Below are 21687 nucleotides of genomic sequence, written 5' to 3' on the forward strand. Positions count from 1 at the left end.
GATTTAACATACATGAATCTAGGATATCAGAATTGGATGTCAGACAGAAAGGGACAGAAGCAATTTTTGAAAAAACAGTGTCTGAGAATTTTCTAAAACTGATGAAAGATATAAAACCACAAATTCAAGAAGCACTACAAACTTAAGTAAGATGCATACAACGAAAACCATGCTCACTCACATTACAATATAACTATTGAAAACCAAAGAGAGAAAATCTTAAAAGAAGGTAAAGCAAATGAAATCCTGTCTTCAGAGAAATAACAATAAGTATGATGCTAATTCTCAGAGAAAAAGAAAACAAAACAAAAATATTGCATAAAAGTAACTGCCAACCTAGAATTCTTTACAGGAAAAAATATATTTAAAAACTGGGGGAAAAATAAGAACATTTCCAGAAAAACAAAACCTGAGATAGTTTAGAGCAGACCTACACTGAAAGAAGTATTTTAAAAATTAAAGTTCTTCAGGTTCAGGAAAAATTGTTCTAGATGGAAGCATGGAAATGTGGAAGAGAATGAAGAGCAATAGAAAAATCTGATTCAGTTCAGTTCAGTTCAGTTCAGTTGCTCAGTTGTGTCTGACTCTTTGCGACCCCATGAATCACAGCACACCAGCCATCCCTGTCCATCACCAACTCCTTTACTCAAACTCATGTCCATTGAGTCGGTGATGCCATCCAGCCATCTCATCCTCTGGCGTCCCCTTCTCCTCCTGCCCCCAATTCCTCCCAGCATCAGAGTCTTTTCCAATGAGTCAATTCTTCACATGAGGTGGCCAAAGTACTGGAGTTTCAGCTTTAGCATCATTCCTTCCAAAGAAATCCCAGGGCTGATCTCCTTCAGAATGGACTGGTTGGATCTCCTTGCAGTCCAAGGAACTCTCAAGAGTCTTCTCCAACACCACAGTTCAAAAGCATCAATTCTCCAGCCTTCAGCTTTCTTCACAGTCCAACTCTCACATCCATACATGACCACTGGAAAAAACATAGCCTTGACTAGACGGACCTTTGTTGGCAAAGTAATGTCTCTGCTTTTCAATATGCTATCTAGGTTGGTCATATCTTTCCTTCCAAGGAGTAATTGTCTTTTAATTTCATGGCTGCAATCACCATCTGCAGTGATTTTGGAGCCCCCCAAAATAGTCTGACACCGTTTCCACTGTTTCCCCATCTATTTGCCATGAAGTGATAGGACCAGATGCCATGATTTTAGTTTTCTGAATGTTGAGCTTTAAGCCAACTTTTTCACTCTCCACTTTCACTTTCATCAAGAGGCTTTTTAGTTCCTCTTCACTTTCTGCCATAAAGGTGGTGTCATCTGCATATCTGAGGTTTTTGATATTTCTCCTGGCAATCTTGATTCCAGCTTGTGCTTCTTCCAGCCCAGCCTTTCTCATGATGTACTCTGCATAAAAGTTAAATAAGCAGGGTGACAATATACAGCCTTGACGTACTCCTTTTTCTATTTGGAACCAGTCTGTTGTTCCATGTCCAGTTCTAACTGTTGCTTCCTGACCTGCATACAGATTTCTCAAGAGGCAGGTCAGGTGGTCTGGTATTCCCAACTCTTTTAGAATTATCCACAGTTTATTGTGATCCACATAGTCAAAGGCTTTGGCATAGTCAATAAAGCAGAAATAGATGTTTTTCTGGAACTCTTTTGCTTTTTCCATGATCCAACGGATATTGGCAATTTCTGGTTCCTCTGCCTTTCCTAAAACCAGCTTGAACATCTGGAAGTTCATGGTTCACGTATTGCTGAAACCTGGCTTGGAGAATTTTGAGCATTACTTTACTAGCGTGTGAGATGAGTGCAATTGTGCGGTAGTTTGAGCATTCTTTGGCATTTGATTAGCTGCATGTATAAAATGTGTTTGTGGATGGCTCCAAAAGATAATATTGTTCTGTACATTTAAAATACATGACAATTATATAACAAAAGGCAAGAGAGAGTGAATGGACCTAAACTATACTGAGGTTCTAAATGTCAGGAAAGGAGTGAATAGAGTAATTCATATTTTACTAGAGTTAAGGACATATGCTCTAATTTCTAACTATTGAAAGAACAGTAAAAGTATGCATAATTATTATTTCAGTAGAAGGAGTAGAAGGTATAACAAAATACCCCAATAGAAATCAAACAAGAGAGAGAGAGAAAATGGAATAAATGAGACAAATAGAGAAAACAGTAAAGTAATAGTTACATCTAAATATAAAATAAATTACAAAATATGTGAATAGATAAATTAGTCAAATTAAAAGGATTGTCAGAATCCTTGTCTTTTAATGTATCAGTTCAGTTCAGTTCAGTTCAGTTCATTTGCTCAGTCGTGTCTGACTCTTTGGACCCCATGAATTGCAGCACGCCAGGCCTCCCTGCCCATCACCATCTCCCGGAGTTCACTCAAACTCACGTCCATCGAGTCGGTGATGCCATCCAGCCATCTCATCCTCTGTTGTCCCCTTCTCCTCCTGCCCCCAAGCCCTCCCAGCATCAGAGTCTTTTCCAATGAGTCAACTCTTCGCATGAGGTGGCCAAAGTACTTCAGCATCATTCCTTCCAAAGAAATCCCAGGGCTGATCTCCTTTAGAATGGATTGGTTGGATTTCCCTGCAGTCCAAGGGACTCTCAAGAGTCTTCTCCAACACCACAGTTCAAAAGCATCAATTCTTTGGCGCTCAGCCTTCTTCACAGTCCAACTCTCACATCCATACATGACCACTGGAAAAACCATAGCCTTGACTAGCAGGACCTTTGTTGGCAAAGTAATGTCTCTGCTTTTGAACATGCTCTCTAGGTTGGTCATAACTTTTCTTCCAAGGAGTAAGCGTCTTTTAATTTCATGGCTGCAGTCACCATCTGCAGTGATTTTGGAGCCCCAAAAGATAATTAAAGTATATATTAAAATACATATTATATTATATTTATATATTAATATCAGTTCAGTTCAGTCACACAGTCATGTCCAACTCTTTGTGACCCCATGGACTGCAGCATGCAAGATGCTAATTTTAAAATGCAGATATTTTGCATTTGATTTCTACCAAGAGTTGAAATGTTAAGAGATGATTTTAAAAAATAATAATCTTCTCCTCCTGCCTTCGGTCTTTCCCAGCATCAGGGTCTTTTCAAATGAGTCCGTTCTTCCCATCAGGGGGCCAAAGGATTGGAGTTTCAGCTTCAGCATCAATCCTTCCAACGAATATTCAGGAATGATTTCCTTTAGAACTGACTGGTTGGATCTCCTTGCTGTCCAAGGGACTCTCAAGAGTCTTCTCCAACAGCACAGTTCAAAAGCATCAGTTCTTCAGCACTCAGCTTTCTTTGTTGTCCAACCCTCACATCCATACAAGACTAATGGAAAAATCATAGCTTTGACTAGATAGACTTCTGTTGGCAAAGTAATGTCTCTGCTTTTTAATATGCTGTCTAGGTTGGTCATAGCTTTTCTTCCAAGGAGCAGGCGTCTTTTAATTTCATGGCTGTAGTCACCATCTGCAGGGATTTTGGAGCCCCCCAAAATAAAGTCTGTCACTGTTTCCATTGTTTCCCCATCTATTTGCCATGAAGTGATGGGACTGGATGCCATGATCTTAGTTTTCTGGATGTTGAGTTTTAAGCCAACATTTTCATTCTCCTCTTTCACTTTCATCATGAGGCTCTTTAATTCTTTTTTGCTTTCTGCCATAAGGATGGTGTCATCTGCATATCTGAGGTTACTGATATTTCTCCCAGCAATCTTGATTCCAGATTATGCTTCATCCAGCCCAGCATTTTGCATGATGTACTCTTCATATAAGTTAAATAAGTGGGGTCACAACCTAGAAAATGGTGGAGTAGAAGGACATGTGCTCATCTTTTCCTGCAAGAACTCCAAAACTACAACTTGCTGCTGAAGAAGCATTGACTGGAGACTGTTGGATCCCATTAAAAATATATATATTGATATATTTTATATCAATTTACAACACATTAATATATTATATATATTAATGTATATTATATAATGTATTGTAATATATATATAATATTAAAGTATAATATATATTAAGATATAATATAAGACATATTAAAAGACAAGGATTTATATATATACACACCACTTTGCTGACAAAGGTTCCTATAATCAAAGCTTTGGTTTTTTCAGTAGTCATGTAGAGAAATGAGAGTTGGACCCCAAAGAAGGCTGAATGCTGAAGAACTGATGCTTTCTAACTGTGGTGCTGGAAAAGACTCTTAAGAGTCCCTTGAAAAAAAAAAAAAAGTCCCTTGGACTGCAAGGAGATCAAACCAGCTAGTCCTAAAGGAAATCAACCCTGAATATTCATTGGAAAGACTGATGCTGAAGCTGAAGCTCCAATACTTTGGCTACCTGATGTGAAGAACTGACTCATTGGAAGAGACCCTGATGCTGGGAAAGATTGAAGGTGGGAGGAGAAGTGGATGACAGAGGACGAGATGGTTGGATTTCATCATTGACTCAATAGACATGAGTCTGAGCAAACTCCAGGAGATAGTGAAGGACAGATAGGCCTGGCATGCTGCAGTCCATGGGATCGCAGAGAGCTGGACATGACTGAATGACTGGACAACACAATATATATATTCTGCTTACAAAATCACTCCTTAGTTGTGAGAATAAATTAATACTGAAAATAAAAGCATGGAAGGATATACCAGGAAAACACTATTCAAAGGTACAGCTATGCTAATATATAATAGATGTGGCCTCAAGGGAGACTGAAGCTGGACACAGTGGATGGTGTGAGCTCAAAGAGGATCTGGGACTTAATCATTTATTTATCACATGGTTGCTGCACATTAACGTGGGGCAAGGAAGAAGGGCAGCTGTGAGAAGTGGGAATTTCAGTATCAGAGTAATGACCTAGGGGAGATACTTTCAAAGAGGAAGGGCATTGCGACTATTCATCTCAGCCATGTTAGCCAGACTGGACTTCTCTTTAGTGCAGAAGTTCTTTCTTTTTTTTTAACTAAGAAAGGTTCAGATTAATAAACTGGGACACACATATGAATAAAAAAAGTGTATCTGGTTGTACTTTTATTTTTAATAGGACAAGCTTAAAAAGAAAGGGTTTTTTGTTGTTTCAGGGCACTTGGTCTCTCTTATTATGAATAAAGCATAAACCAGCCCACTTAGATCATTGTCTACTGTGACTGAATTTCTGTTTCTCTCTGGACAAGGCTCTTCTCTCTGGGCTAACTGAAGTGAAACAGAAATTTCCAGGATTCTATTATTTTAAAATTTCTGTCTCGGAAGCCTGACTTGAGAAGGGTTGGCCTTATATGTTCTAAATTTTAAGAAGAGTAATTATTACAATGATAATAAAAGAATAATAACTATTAATTTATATTAGCTATTAAAATAGATTGGGTGCTAACCCCTGTGTTAAACTCTTTAAATATTTTCTTTTATTTAATCCTTGTCACAACTCTGTACTTATCCCAAGTAAGGAAACTGAATCTTAGACTAAGCAACCTGCCAAGGGGACCTGCTTTACTTGTGCCACGTGGGTGAACAAAGCTCTGTGTGGAAAGGACATCTCTCTTCATCTACGCCCATCTAGTCCTCAAAACCACAAGGAAATTAGGAGCCACCCCCGCCCCTATCTCCCTGCCAAGTCATCCTAACATGGAAGCAAAGCTGTATGTTTCATGGGGTTGAGTCTCTGCTTCCACGTGAGATTATAGCTTACTCTCCAATTAATTATGCATAGCCTCTTTGGCTAATAAAGTCTAAACAAAGAGCATTTAATCCAATTCATGGTTTTTTTTTCTCTCCATCGTGAGCAGCCTGTCAAACACAATCAGATTCCCCATGCAAAGCAGAGAGGAGGCAGGCGTCAGCCACACCTGCTTAGCGGGGTTGCAAGCAGGAAGCTCACAGTCAGGGAACAGTTGGCGGCGCAGATGGTAGAGATGGAAAGGCTTCGGGAAAAGCCACTCTAACTGCAGTTCAGCGCTGGGAGGGGGGACCATTTGGGGGTTTCAGGCAGAGAAACACTTCCTCGTCCCTCCTGACTTGGTCCAACCAATAGGGGGTGAGACCACTTAGAAACAAAAGGCACAGAAATTTACCAGGCTTCCCTGGTAGCTCGGTCAGTAAAGAGTCTCCCTGCAATGCAGGAGACCTGGGTTTGAGCCCTGGGTCGGGAAGATTCCCCTGGATAAGGAAATGGCAACCCACTCCAGTATCCTTGCCTGGGGAATTCCATGGAGAGAGGAGCCTTGCAGGCTACAGTCCATGGGGTTGCAAAGAGTCAGACAGGACTTAGCAACAAAACTACCACCACTCCAATAGTTTGGCGGCTCAGCGATAAGGAATCCACCTACAATTCAGGGGCCACGGGAGACCCAGGTTTGATCCGTAGGTCAGGAAAATCCCCAGGAGAAGGGAATGGCTGCCCACTCCAGTATTCTTGCCTGGAGAATTTCATGGACAGAGGATCCTGGCATGCTACAGTCCATGGGGTCACAAAGAGTTGGACACAACTGAGAGGTTAACATTTTCAGTCTATCTTTCTTATGTGACAGATGCTTAATGTACAGTGATCTCTAATTATCAAACAATTGCCAGAGGCAGATTATTTTTCCAGGTTAGAAAAATAAAGCCTCAACAGGTAAGGTGACTTACTTAAGGCCCCACAGCTGGTAAGTAGAGCTGGGAGATGGGCATCCAATCTCTCTAACCTCCAGGCTCATTTTTCTGCACCAGTCTTATTGAAGAATGTTCAAAGAACTTCCACTAAGAAATTGCTCTTTGCCCATCCCTGGATGAAGTGCTGGGTAGAGATGCCAGAAATGTGGAAAGCATCATCCATGCCTTTCAGGGATGCTTGATACAAAAGAGGAGGTAGGAATTCATGTATATGTACTAATTTTATTTTTTTTATTATTTTAAAATTTTATTTGTTTATTTAGCCACACTATATGGCATGTGGGATCTTAGTTCCCTGACCAGGGATCAAGCCCACACTCTGTGCACTGGAAGAACAGAGGGTTAACCACTGGATGGCCAGGGAAGTCCCCGTAGGAACTAATTTTAAAACAGTGATATGCAGAATCATGTGGCCATGACTCTGGGTAAGTTGGAAAAGGACAGATAACCACAGACGTCTGTAGACACTGCAGCCTGGAGATTCAAAAAATCTCAGAATTGGAGGGGACCATATCATAATGATATGTGAACATACTCTTGGGACCCTTGGAGGCAGAATCAGACCATACCTGGTTCATCCCTCTACCCAACGCTTTGATCACCATGAGAAAATAATTGCTGAATATGTAAACAAAAATTAACCTTAAAGAATAAACACAGACATTATCTACTATGTTTTTTTTTTTCCCCCTGGGTCATAGACTCCTTAGAGAAATTTATAAAAGCTATGATCTTGCCACTAGGAAAAAAATACACATACAATTTCTAAGGATCCAGGTTTCCCTAGAAACATAACATTAAGGAAAATTACTTGGTTATAGTGGTGAAGGAAATAAAACCAGGATGCCTCATTTTTATATACCTGATGATCTCATCTGGGTATAAACTCCTGGTTAAGAGTTTTGGGTCTGGCGAGACTACTGGTCCATCCCTAGTTCCTCATCATCATTGCGGCCATGGGTGAGCTTCTAAATCTCTTGGTGCCTCAGCTTCCTCATCTCTAAAATGGTACTTTCTGCACAGGGTTATTGTGAGAATTAAGTGCTTAAAATATACCATAGATAAAGTGCTTAGCACAGTGTCTGGCACTGGGGTGAACTACCCAATCGTCATCATCACCATAATCATAATTATTGTACATTATTCAAAAATTACTCTGTAATTTAGTCTCATCATTTTATGTATCACACACACACACAATCATTTATAAAACTAACCTCTGCAGAGGGAATAGAGCTGATTTTGGAAAATGATGATGCCTCAATAAACAGAAATCTCTCACATTGTTTTCAGTAAGAACATATGTGTTCAGTTCAGTCACTCAGTTGTGTCCGACTCTTTGCGACCCCATGAATTGCAATTCAGAGATCATTGCTTCCCTGGTGGCTCCAATGGTAAAGAGTCTTCCTGCAATGTGGGAGACCTGGGTTTGATCCCTAGGTCAGGGAGATCCCCCGGAGAAGGGATAGGCTACCCACTCCAGTATTCTTGGGCTTCCCTGGTGGCTCAGTTGGTAAAGAATCTGCCTGCAATGTGGGAGACCTGGAGAAGATACCCTGGAGAAGGAAATGTTAACCCACTCCAGTATTCTTGCCTGGAAAATCCCATGGACAGAGGGGCCTGGTGGGCTACAGTCCACAGGTCACAAAGAGTCAGACACAACAGAGTGGAATACACATACATCCACATAGGAGAGAGTATCTAGATTGAATCCCAATGCCAACTTTAACTTCTTTAAGAAAAAAGAGGAAACAGGCAAATTCCAGTTGAATGTTGTAAAGGCCTCCCCAGAAGACAGATGCCTGAGGACCAATCAACTACTTTGAACCCCTTCATTTGTGCTGTTGACATTCAAAAGTGATGACTTTATCCAGTCCCAGGGAGGGGTTCAAGTCCTCCAAATGGGATTACCCTGTTGCCATTTAAGCAATGGGCAGAAAATAAGAGCTACTAAATATCATCTTTGACTGCTAAGTTTTCCATTGCAAAATCTGCTTCATCTTTCAAAAAATAGTATTGTGGCCTGAAGTATTTTGTCTACTTTCCTCCATAGAGACTTGGCTGGGGGCAGTTAGCAAGCCCTGGCAAGCTGCCATTCGAAAGAGAATGAGAGGAAGCTGGATATTCTAGGAACCAAGTAGAAATTATTCAGAGTAGTCCATGTCAAGGATTAACGGCAGCAAAGTTTCAAAATTCACAAAGTTTAAACGATCCAAACAACAGAACTCCCATGAGAGTTTTTGTGACTGATGAGGTCAAGATGAAATCAGCAGGGAGGAGAGTGAATGTTTTCCAATGAGGAGGAAATTTCAGAAACATCAGGAGAGAAAGGAGGGAAAGGATGCTTTTCTCAGAAAATAGAGTCATGGGAGTTCCCTGGTGGTCCAGTAGTTAAGAATCTGCCTTCTGTTGCAGGGGACGCAAGTTAGATCTGTGGTAGGGGACCTAAGATCCCACTTGCCACGGGGCAATGAAACCTGTACTTTGCAACTAGAGAGCTCTCATGCCAAAACAAAGACCTAGTGTAGCCAAAAGAAAGAAAGAAAATATAGCCATTACTGCTGTCTCAGATGATGAGCAGATGTAGGAAGTTGGGTATTTATGTAAAATAATAATCTCACAAAAGTTCTGATGTTTTACATGCCCAACATCTTCTATCAAAGGTGGAGGGGATACTGACTCATCTTTATTAAATAATATTTATTGTGCGTCTTCTGTCTGTCATCCCTGTTCTAAGGGAATTATCTTTTTCTAGCAGTGAACGAAATAGGCAAAAGAGCTATCTTGTGTTTAGAAGGGAATACAGGTAATTAGCAAGCAAACATATATGTAAACAATACAAATGCAGTCAGTACTTAGTTCTATGAAGGGCATAAAACAGGGTGAAATGACAGACCGTTCCTCTCTCTCTGAGGAGGTGAACTAGGAGCAGAGGTTGAATAAGAGAAGAAGCCATCTAGTTCAAAATCTGAAGACGACATGCTTCAGGGTGTCTAGAGGGAACATGCTCTAGTTCCTTGTTACGTGTCTAGGGAACAAGTATGAATGCTTAGAGGATGAACTTGGTTTGTCAGAGGAGCTGAAAGAAGCCTGGAGTGACCATGTTTAAGAAGAATAGTAGGTGACGAGGGTATCCCGTTGAGGAAAGAGATACTTGACTACATTTCTGTTATCTACTAATCTATGCCATGATATAAAGCAATCTGGAATAAGACAGTCAAATTTATACATAAAATGCTGATTACTGGAAAAGTTTTGAGGGTAAATTAAAAATTTCCCATAAGGCAAAAATGAGCTTAATTTAACTGAATTATAGAATATCAATTCACTAAAATCAGACTGATTTTATATATCAGTTAGGACGGATTGAGTTATGCTGCAGTAACAACCATCTCCTAATTCTCAGTAGCTTAAAAAGAGAAACAAGTTTTATTTCTTGCTCTCATTATATATTCACCACAACTCAGCAGAAGAACTTAGCTAATTATAGTGAGGTAGGAATTTGGGCCGGAAAAGGCAATGGCACCCCACTCCAGTACTCTTGCCTGGAAAATCCTATGGACGGAGGAGCCTGGTAGGCTGCAGTCCATGGGGTCGATACAAGTCAGATACGACTGAGCGACTTCACTTTCACTTTTCACTTTAATGCGTTGGAGAAGGAAATGGCAACCCACTCCAGTGTTCTTGCCTGGAGAATCCCAGGGACGGTGGAGCCTGGTGGGCTGCTGTCTGTGGGGTCGCACAGAGTCGGACATGACTGAAGTGACTTAGCAGCAGCAGCAGAATACTATTTAAAGCTCTCCAAATTCTGACCCCAAGGTAAATCTTCCCCCCATCCCTGATAGCTGTTACCTACAGACACTACAACCCTGCCACCCAGACCATTTAATAGACAGCCATTGTTCATTTTGTTTCTTATTCTCTGCACATGCCATATTAACCCAATTAAGGATTGAAAGGGAAGCTTCTGGTTGGTTTGGCTGGTTCATCCCTTCCCTGATCCAATCACTGGGTCCAGGTTGGGGAGGAGGATCCTGGTGGGCTGCAGTCTGTGAGGTTGCAAAGAGTTGGACATGACTAAGCGACTGAGCACACACACATGCAGGTTGAAGAGAGATGTATTTTAGCTATTGATCCAGAATGAGTCATTGATACTCTGGTGATATAGTGAATTGAGGCTCTAATTTTGAGCAATTAAATAAGCGAGCTCAAATCTAGATCCCACTACTGATCAATGCCATAATGCAGATCCCAGCTGGGGGGACTGTATCTGGAGGCATTTTTATCATCACAGCTGGAGGAGGGGCTGCTACTAGAAAGAGGCCAGCAACACTGCTCAATATCCCGCAATGTCCAGGAAAATTCAACCCGAGATGTTAATAGTGCCGGGACTGAGAAACCCAGTGATAAGAGGAGCACTGCTGAAGCGCTTTAGAACTAGGCTTCCTCAGCTGTAAAGCAGGCATGATGTTGATGTTTGCTTCCTGGCCATTTGGAGATTTAACATGTGCAAAGCGCAGGGCTTCCCAGGTGACTCAGTGGTAAAGAATTCGCCTGCCAATGCAGGAGCCACAGGAGATGCAGGTTTGATCCCTGGGTCAAGAACATCCCTTGGAGGAGGGCATGGGAACCCACTCCAGTATTCTTGTCTGGAGAATCCCCATGGACAGACGATCCTGGCAGACTAAAGTCAATGGGGTCACACAGAGTTGGACATGACTGAAGCAACTTAGCACGCACGCATGCACTATTTACATGCAGGCAAGCTCAAAGGCACATGCCGTGTCATAATCTATCCTCTATAAACACAGATTGCAGAGTGAGTGCCTGACTTCGCAAGCCAGGCTAAGCATCCCCTACACACATCACTGCTGTTCACACTTTGTCATCACATACTTAGAGCTCTTAGGAAGTGACCACAACTTGATACCTTGTGAAAGAAATGTCCTTCTGCCACCAGGAAGGTCCACTGCTTGTGCTGGGGATAGAAAGGATAAGAAATCGCAGAGATTTATTAATAGGAAGGTGGTGATTCTTAGGAATGTGCTTCCTGTGGAAATTCAGCTTTGTATTTACAGACTCATTCTTTTTCTACAGGAGCAATTGGCTTTCCTTCAGCCATGCTTTATTGCATTCATGAGGAATCTTGACTGCTGCGCTGGTTGCACTGGGGAACTTGAGGATTTGTGAAGGTCTTAGACCTTTCTAGGTCAAAGTCACAGAGCACTCAATGCATTTCAGAAAGCATGGACCTTAGGGTAGGACAGATTTCGGTTTGAGTTCTGGTCCTGATTTGGGGGATGGGGTTTTCCCTGGTGGCTTAGACAGTAAAGAATCTGCTTGCATGGTTGGAGACCTGGGTTCAACCTCTGGATCGGGAAGATCCCCTGGAGAAGGGAATGGCTACCCACTCCAGTATTCTTGCCTGGGAAATCCCATGGAGAGAGGAGCCTGGTGGGCCACAGTCCATGGGGCTGCAAAGACTGAGCAACTAACACTTTCTGATATTTGGGTGGTTGTTTTTTCTTCCTGTGACCTTGGGCAAACCATTTGCATCGCTTATTCTCATTGTGCTCAACTGTGAAATGGGGAGAAAACCATGAGCTGGTGGTACTGTAGATGTGAAGGAAATGCGGCAGATGGATTACCCCGCTCAGGCAGTTACCATCATCCGCATCATCTTCTTCATCTTCAGCCTCATAATCAGCAAGAGGCTATGTAGCTAATGCGAAGAGTGCACGCCTGGAAACTGCCTGCCTTGGTTTGAATCCTGGCTCTACTCTTTCCAAATATTCCCAAACATTCTTTATGCAAATTTCTTTATCTTTGCCTCAGTCTCCCCAACTGTGTCAGGGGATAAAAATAGCACCTCCCCTGTAGAATTGTTGTGAAGACTAACCGCATGCACATTTGGAAAACGCTTGCAACTAGAGCAGCTGTTGTGATTTTTTTTTTTCATGTGGGAAGGAAGGAGTATCTGTATGTGTTATTTGAAGCTGCCTTCATGTGTTTTTTTATTTTTAAAAAATATTATTGAAATATAATTGCCTTAATTTCTGCTGTACAGCAACATGAATCAGTTATACATACATATATATATACACACATATCTGTGTATATATATCTGACTTAGCACACACACACACATATATATACTTGTGTGTGTGTGTATGTGTGTGTGCTATGTCGCTTCAGTCAAGTCCAACTCTTTGTGACCCAATGGACTATAACCCCCCCACCCCAGGTTATTCTGTCCATGGGATTCTCCAGGCAAGAATACTGAAGTGAGTTGCTATGCTCTCCTGCAGATCTTCCCAACCCAGGGGATTGAACCTGGATCTCTTTTGCCTCCTGCATTGGCAGGCGGGTTCTTTACCACTAGTACCACCTGGGAAACCTGTCCCATGCTGTGGTAAGTCGCTTCGGTCATGTCCAGCTCTGTGTGACACTATGGACTGTAGCTTGCCAGGCTTCTCTGTCCTTGGGATTATCCAAGCAAGGAGTGGATTGCCATTCCATTCTCCAGGGGATCTTCCTGACCCAGGGATCGAACTGGTGTCTCTTACAACTAATCTTCCTTGGCAGGCGGGTTCTTTACCACTTTTTCATATTCTTTTCCACTGTGGTATATTACAGGATATTAAATATAGTTCTCCATGCTGTACAGTAGGACCTTGTTGCTTATCCATCCTATATATAATACTTTGCAACTGCTAATCCCCAACTCCCAATCCTTCCCCCGTCGCCACTCTCCACCCGCTCAGCAATCACAGTCTGTTCTCTATATCTGCAGACCTCACAAGCTTTAATTCTAAAACTCTGCTCCTCAGCATTGACGCCAGATGTATCTGGACAGTCATCTACTAATGTCTGGCCTCTCATCATCAACAATAAATGTGGAGCCCCAAATTCTCAGCTGCCCGCTGCCCAATGTCCTCTGACCCCTCCTGTGCAGGCCCAGGAGACAGCTCCCACAGGAGATGCTAAATCCACAGCCCTCCTGCTGTCTGCAGCAGGGAAGGGCATCCGATTCTAGCTGCAGCCTCTGGCCCCACCCTCCTCGCGCTCTGCTCTTCTGGGTGAACCTTCTAAGGTCTCAATAATTCACCGCAGTCACCGTGTTCAGACAGGTTGCTTGGGAAGGCGAGTTCTGAGCCAAGGGTTTTGGCAGGTCTTAAAATATTTCCTTCTGTGCAACTGCAATCACGTCTCCATCACAGGCACCTGGGAGTGCAGGGCGGCAGAAAGAGCGGGAGGGATGAGAAACATACGCAGCCCCGGGTTTATAATTCACACTTGTCACTGAGAGAACCAGGCACAGCCAATCTGGCTTGTACGTGAGATCTGGGGCAGAGGAAGCGATGGCTTTTTGGTTGCATCTAGTTTATTTTCCCGCTAAACCAAGTGTAGGTCTGCTCTCAGAGGCAGCTCCCGATTGCTGCTACAATTCCAATGGCCAAAGCTCAGGAAATACATGCATCAGTGTCCACACTCAACTTGTTTAGACACTGTTTGCTACTTGTTTTTTTTTTTTTTTTTTCCTAGAAAATGCTGGAAGGGGAGAGATAAGCACAGATAAGCACTTGAGAAGAGCTCAGTCTGTATGCCCTGTAACAAAGGGAATTTCATATGGTGGTGGATCCAGGGCAAAGTATCCGAGAAGTCTTATTAAATATTAAAGTCCAAGAGGAAAAGATAAGTGTACGATTTTGTTGATTTTATACATCACTCTTAGTAAAATGCTTGGTACTGTATGTGTTCTATAAACTGTTGAGTGAAAGGAGGGGAAAAAAGAAAGAGGAAAAGAAAAAGAGGAAGAGATAGAAAGGTCTGATCAAACAAAGATCACTCAGTGTCAGAGGTGGGACTTAGTATTCAATCTGTGTATTGTGAAGACACTAGACATGGCTGCCAACTCTTCTCTCTCTGTTATACACACACACACACACACACACACACACACACACTGGCTGGGCTTATATATGTAACATCTGTGAAGTCTTGACTATTTATGATCCCCCCAAGTCTCAGTAAGGTAGTAATATTAACTTACATGTCCTGAGATTTACAATATGCCAGCCATCATGCTAAATGCTTTACATGAATTCTTTCATTCTTCATGAGATAGTTACTATCTTTATTTCTATAGATGAGGAATCTGAAACATGGCCTTCTTTGCTTCAATGTCACTTGACTCCTTTTTTTCTAACCACTTTTTAAAACAGAAGTATGGCTAATTTACAATGTTGGTTAATTTCAGGTGTACAGCAAATTGATTCAGTTATTCATATACATATGCCTATTCTTTTCATATTCTTTTCCATTATAGGTTATTACAAGATATTGACTATAGTTCCCTGTGCTATACAGTAGGTCCTTGTTGTTTTTCTACTCTATATATAGTGGTGTGTATCTGTTTATCCCCAACTCCTAGCCTCTCTCTCTGCCCACCCTCCACTCCCTCTTTCTCCTTTATTAATCACAAATTTGTTTTCTATTTCTGTTTTATAAAGAAGTTCATTTGTATTATTCTTTCAGATTCCATATCTTAAGTGATATTATATGATATTTGCCTTCCAGTGTCACTCAACTCTTAAATGAAAGAGCCACACTTTAAAATAACACTGTCTGACTACCATTCCCACAATCACAATTCATGTACAAGTAAAAGTTGACCTGGAGGGGAATGGAGACCCAGAGAGGTACAGAGACATCCACAATAATACCTAGTAAGTCAGGAGCAGAGGGGAGTTAAGCTCTGCCCTCCGTTTCCAAACCTCGATCATGAGTCTTTGTTATTTGAGAGCAGAGGCAGCATCGGCCTCTCTCCAGCCTTGCAGTGAGACTTGGGGGAGGCCCATGACCACGCATGAACACAGATGTTCTACAAATTCTGTTGGGGATAAAATCTTTTGAAAGGGATGACATTAAATGGTTTAGTTGCAGGAAACAGAAAGAAACTAAGACTAGATTAAGCATCAGAAAATGGGAGGGGGAGTGGGAATGGGGTATTTTATTGATTCACGCAACTAAAATCTTTTTGTGTGATTCAGATTGTTACAGATTCAACTGTAACTTATTCCAAGGGCCCAAATGATGTCATCTCTCTCTCTCTCTGCCATCTCTTAGATCTCTTTTCCTCTCTGTTGGTTTATTACCTAGACTATCTCCAGGTGAGTGCAAAGTGCTAGACTTGCATAGTGTTTGTATGTGTATACTCAGTCGCTCAGTCGTGTCTGACTCTTTGTGACCCCAAGGACTGTAGCCCACCAGGCTCCTCTGTCCATGGGATTCTCCAGGCAAGAATACTGCAAAGAGTTGTGATTCCCTTTTCCAGGGAATCTTCCAGACCCAGAGACCTAACCTGCATCTCTTGCATCTCCTGCACTGGCAGGAGGATTCTTTATGTCTGTACTAGGACAGCCCATGGACTTGCATAGACCTAGCTATATTTGAAGTGAAAGTATCTCTTTCCTTGTGACTGTAGCAATCCCTGATTAGTTCTTCTTAGGTCTCGTGTAGGCTCCTGCATCAATGGTTGTGTCCAAGAGGATAGGATGCTCTGATTAATTTGCTACCATTACACGGTCATTTCACTGGTTAAGAAGACAGGTGGGCCAAGGTAGGAAATTTTGCAAAGGAAAAAAGTTATTCTCTAACCAGAAGAAAGAGAAGCGCCTTTGGGTAAGACAAGTCTATTTGCCTATCACAGACCTGTGTTCACACTGTTCCTTGTCCATAAAAGGCTCAATAAAACCCTAAAGTCCTGCCCACATGGCTTGTGAAGAACTATGGGTTTGAATCACTCATGTGATAGGGGTATCAGAAAAAAAATACTGTACTGCCTACTGACCATTTCTCCCAGAATCCTCTCTTTATAGGAAGATTTCATCATTTAGCATTTGAAAATCACTTCCCAGAATCTGAAATACTAGTGGTAAGGGAAGGTGAAAAAATATGTGATGTCAACTTGGCAGAAACGCAAGTAAGGAAGAGCACTGTTCTTGGTTCATCATACCATTCAGAGAGGTGATTTTTATTGGTGGCTTTCTCTAGCAGGATGGATGTCTTCATAAGCTTGACAAAGAAAAAAAGCAGCAGAAAATGACACAAAGAAGCTGAGGAGAAAATGCAACAAGAACTGAAGTGGGTAGGAAATTGTTTTAAAGAATCAGAAATCCATGGGGAATATCGAACCACTTTTGCCCAAAGATGAGCTGATGAGTGCAATTCCGCAGTGGGTTCCGAGGCTTGAACATGAACTTGGATATGCTGGATATGTTTTCATCATCATCTGAAGAATGATGGGCCTGTATGGACCAGGAGGATGTCATTAGAACCACAAACTAGGTCTTCTTCACACTAGGATGTGAAGCTCTAAGATTAATCCTCTCTCAGCCATGACACGATTTTGCATTCGTTCATGGTTCCTGCCACCTCTCTTGGGCTTCCCAGTGGCTCAGCGGTAAAGAACTTACCTGCCAATGCAGGTGGATCGAGAAGATTCTGGGTCGGGAAGATCCCCTGGAGGAAGGCATGGCAACCCACTTCACTATTCTTGCCTGGAGAATCCCATGGACAGAGAGGAGTCTGGGAGGTTACAGTCCATGAGGTTGCAGAGTCAGACATGACTGAGCGACCGAGCAAGCACACTCATCACCTCTCTTCCACCTCTAAAAATGTTTGCACCTCGGAGTATGACCATGAAGGTCTTTAGCTGACCTCTCCATTCTCATCCTAGAACCTGTGCTTTGGCATTTTTCTACCGGCAATTGGAAAAACAAAGAAGGATACATGATAAGTCAGTGAGAATGGTGGAATCTTTTGAAGGACTCGATCTTTGGATACATGAGTCCTTGACTGTCAACTGAGCAAGAAATTGTATATTCTTTCACTGAGTTGGGTCTCTTCAAACACAGGAGGAAGAAGTCATGGAGCCCATTTTATCTGGCGATGGTCAGTGTTGCTATTAGTAAAGACTGGAGGGGGTGGGGACCTATTTCCCACATAAGCAGGGGATTTTGCCTAAGGTATTATGTGATATCTTGGAGATACCACTGGATTTAAGTTGGGGAGATCACGGTGAATTTAAATGGTGTAATTACAGCCACAAGAACACCTATAACAACACAGGTGTTACAATGCACGGGCATGATGCTTATCACATTTATACATTGTCTCAAATGATCCTTATGACAGCCCTATGAGTTTGATAGAATGTCTTTCCCATTTTACAGATGGGGAAGTAGAGACTGAGGTAAAATAAGCCCCGTGCTCCAGCCTACAGGGCTAGTTAATGAATGAGCTGGGATTTCTGTCTAGCTGTTTCTTTCTCGAAGCCTACACTTAACAACGCTTTTCTGTGTTGCTTGGGTGCTAACCTGTGTTCTCCTCTCATCTTATTTGCGATCCTGGCAAAGTCATTTCCTTTCTAAATCTCTAAAATGAGATTGATGTAAATCTGTATAAATAAAGTTTGGGGACGTGAGAGCTTTTCTTTTTAAGGCCAGAACATTTTGCTGGTGCTCAGACAATGTTAAAAATATAGTCAAGGAGAAAAAAAAGTCTAGCTTCTATCTTTTAAGTAGTTTTATTTACTTATAAGTAAGAGGAAACAGGCACTTGGCGTGGGTGGCTGCGATCAGCACACTTGGCATGGCCAAGGGGAGCTACCCCACGTCCGAGGTCGGGGGCAGAGGCCGGGAGGACCCCATGTCCTAGGGGAGGCGGCCAGGAGGAGTTGCCCCATGTCAGAGGTCAGGGGAAGCGGCCGGGAGGACCTACCTCGCGTCCTGAAAGATGATGCTGTGAAAGTGCTGCACTCAATATGCCAGCAAATTTGGAAAACTCAGCAGTGGCCACAGGACTGGAAAAGGTCAGTTTCCATTCCAATCCCAAAGAAAGGCAATGCCAAAGAATGCTCAAACTACCGCACAATTGCACTCATCTCACACGCTAGTAAAGTAATGCTCAAAATTCTCCAAGCCAGGCTTCAGCAATATGTGAACCATGAACTTCCAGATGTTCAAGCTGTTTTAGAAAAGGCAGAGGAACCAGAGACCAAATTGCCAACATTGCTGGATCATCGAAAAAGCAAAAGAGTTCCAGAAAAACATCTATTTCTGCTTTATTGACTATGCCAAAGCCTTTGTGCAGATCACAACAAGCTGTGGAAAATTCTGAAAGAGATGGGAATACCAGACCACCTGACCTGCCTCTTGAGAAATGTGTATGCAGGTCAGGAAGCAACAGTTAAAACTGGACATGGAACAACAGACTGGTTCCAAATAGGAAAAGGAGTACGTCAAGGCTGTATATTGTCATCCTGCTTATTTAACTTATATGCAGAGTACATCATGAGAAATGTTGGACTGGAAGAAGCACAAGCTAGAATCAAGATTGCCGGGATAAATATCAATAACCTCAGATATGTAGATGACACCACCCTTATGGCAGAAAGTGAAGAGGAACTAAAAAGCCTCTTGATGAAAGTGAAAGAGGAGAGTGAAAAAGTTGGCTTAAAACTCAACATTCAGAAAACGAAGATCATGGCATCCAGTCCCATCACTTCATGGGAAATAGATGGGGAAACAGTGGAAACAGTGTCAGACTTTATTTTTGGGGGCTCCAAAATCACTGCAGATGGTGACTGAAGCCATGAAATTAAAAGACGCTTGCTCCTTGGAAGGAAAGTTATGACCAACCTAGATAGCATATTCAAAAGCAGAGACATTACTTTGCCAACAAAGGTCCATCTAGTCAAGGCTATGGTTTTTCCAGTGGTCATGTATGGATGTGAGAGTTGGACTGTGAAGAAGGCTGAATGCCGAAGAATTGATGCTCTTGAAGTGTGGTGTTGGAGAAGACTCCTGAGAGTCCCTTGGACTGCAAGGAGTTCCAACTAGTCCATTCTGAAGGAGATCAGCCCTGGGATTTCTTTGGAAGGAATGATGCTAAAGCTGAAACTCCAGTACTTTGGCCACCTCATGCGAAGAGTTGACTCATTGGAAAAGACTCTGATGCTGGGAGGGATTGGGGGCAGGAGGAGAAGGGGAGACAGAGGATGAGATGGCTGGATGGCATCACTGACTCGATGGACGTGAGTCTGAGTGAACTCCGGGAGTTGGTGATGGACAGGGAGGCCTGGCGTGCTGCGATTCATGGGGTTGCAAAGAGATGGACATGACTGAGTGACTGAACTGAATTGAACTGAACTGAAATGCTATGTCTGACTTAGCTATTATTATTCACTTATATATTATTAGTCATAGTGATAGTAATTATATTTAATTATGTTTAATATGATCTCAGATCTACTAATTTTTCAGACAAGACTAGGGATCTATTCAGAAAGTCTGGGAAGTCCACAGCATCCTGGAACACAAGGATAGGAGCCCAAAGACACACCTTTCTGAGCTTTCTTCCAATTTGAACATGTTGTGAAAAGGAAGACTCCCCCTTGCCCCCAGCCTCTTGATGGGTTGTATGTTTGTTAGTCACATATGCCGCTGCTGCTGTTGAGTCGCTCAGTCGTGTCCGACTCTTTGTAGCCCCAGGGACTATAGCTGCCAGGCTCCTCTGTTCATGGAATTCTCCAGGCAAGAATACTGGAGTGGATTTCCATTTCCTTCTCCAAACCTCTTGATATTGCAGAGTAATTTCTCAAGATTTCTCCGATGGGAAAAAAAAAAAAGTTTCTGGATAACTGTTGCTTTTTTTTTTTTCCTACTGGAATGCAGCCTCTTTGAGGAGGAAATCCATAGGTGATCCATGTTTATAACTAACAAAGCTGTCCCGTCATCCCTGCTCTAGCCTAAAAAACACATGATCTTTCTTTCAAAAAATTTATTTATTTATTTATTTGGCTGTACCGGGTCTTACTTGAGGCATGTGAGATCTAGTTCCCTGACCAGTGATCAAACCCTGGCCCCCTGCATTGAGAGTGCAGAGTCTTAGCCATTGGACCACGAGGGAAGTTCCAAAAGCCACATGGTCTTCTGAATCATGCTTTCCTCAGTGATGGGATTGCTGGGTCATACGGTAGCAATGGCACCCCGCTCCAGTACTCTTGCCTGGAAAATCCCATGGACAGAGAAGCCTGGTAGGCTGCAGTCCATAGGGTTGCAAAGAGTCGGACACGACTGAGCGACTTCACTTTCACTTTTCACTTTCATGCATTGGAGAAGGAAATGGCAACCCACTCCAGTGTTCTTGCCTGGAGAATCCCAGGGATGGGGGAGCCTGGTGGGCTGCTGTCTGTGGGGTCACACAGAGTCGGACACGACTGAAGCAACTTAGTAGTAGTAGTATGGTAGTTCTATTTTTAGTTTTTTAGGGAACCTCCAGTATGTTCTCCATAGTGGCTGTATCAATTATGTTCATTGCAGCACTATTCACAGTAGCCAGGACACAGAAGCAACCTCAACATTCAACAGATGCATGCAGTCCATACAGGCAATGGAATATTACTCAGCTACAAAAAGGAACAATATTGGGTCATTTATAGAGATGTAGATGGACCTACAATCTGTCATACAGAGTGAAGTAAGACAGAAAGAGAAAAACAAATGTCACATATTAATGTACATATATGGAATCTAGAAAAATGGTACAGATGAAACTATTTCCAGGGCAGGAACAGACATACAGATGCAGAGAACAGACATGTGAACCCAGGTTGGGGGAAGGGGAGGTGGGATGAACTGCGAGAGTAGGACTGGACATCTATACACTGCTAATGCTGCTGCTGCTGCTAAGTAGCTTCAGTCGAGTCTGACTCTGTGTGACCCCATAGACGGCAGCCCACCAGGCTCCCCCGTCCCTGGGATTCTCCAAGCAAGAACACTGGAGTAGGTTGCATGAAATTTCTCCAATGCATGAAAGTGAAAAGTGAAAGTGAAGTCGCTCAGTCGCATCCGACTCTTTGCAACCCCATGGACTGCAGCCTACCAGCCTCCTCCATTCATGGGATTTTCCAGGCAAGAGTACTACAGTGGGGTGCCACTGCCT

Source organism: Bos mutus, chromosome 25, assembly GCF_027580195.1.
Source record: "Bos mutus isolate GX-2022 chromosome 25, NWIPB_WYAK_1.1, whole genome shotgun sequence".
NCBI classification, from domain to species: Eukaryota; Metazoa; Chordata; class Mammalia; order Artiodactyla; family Bovidae; genus Bos; species Bos mutus.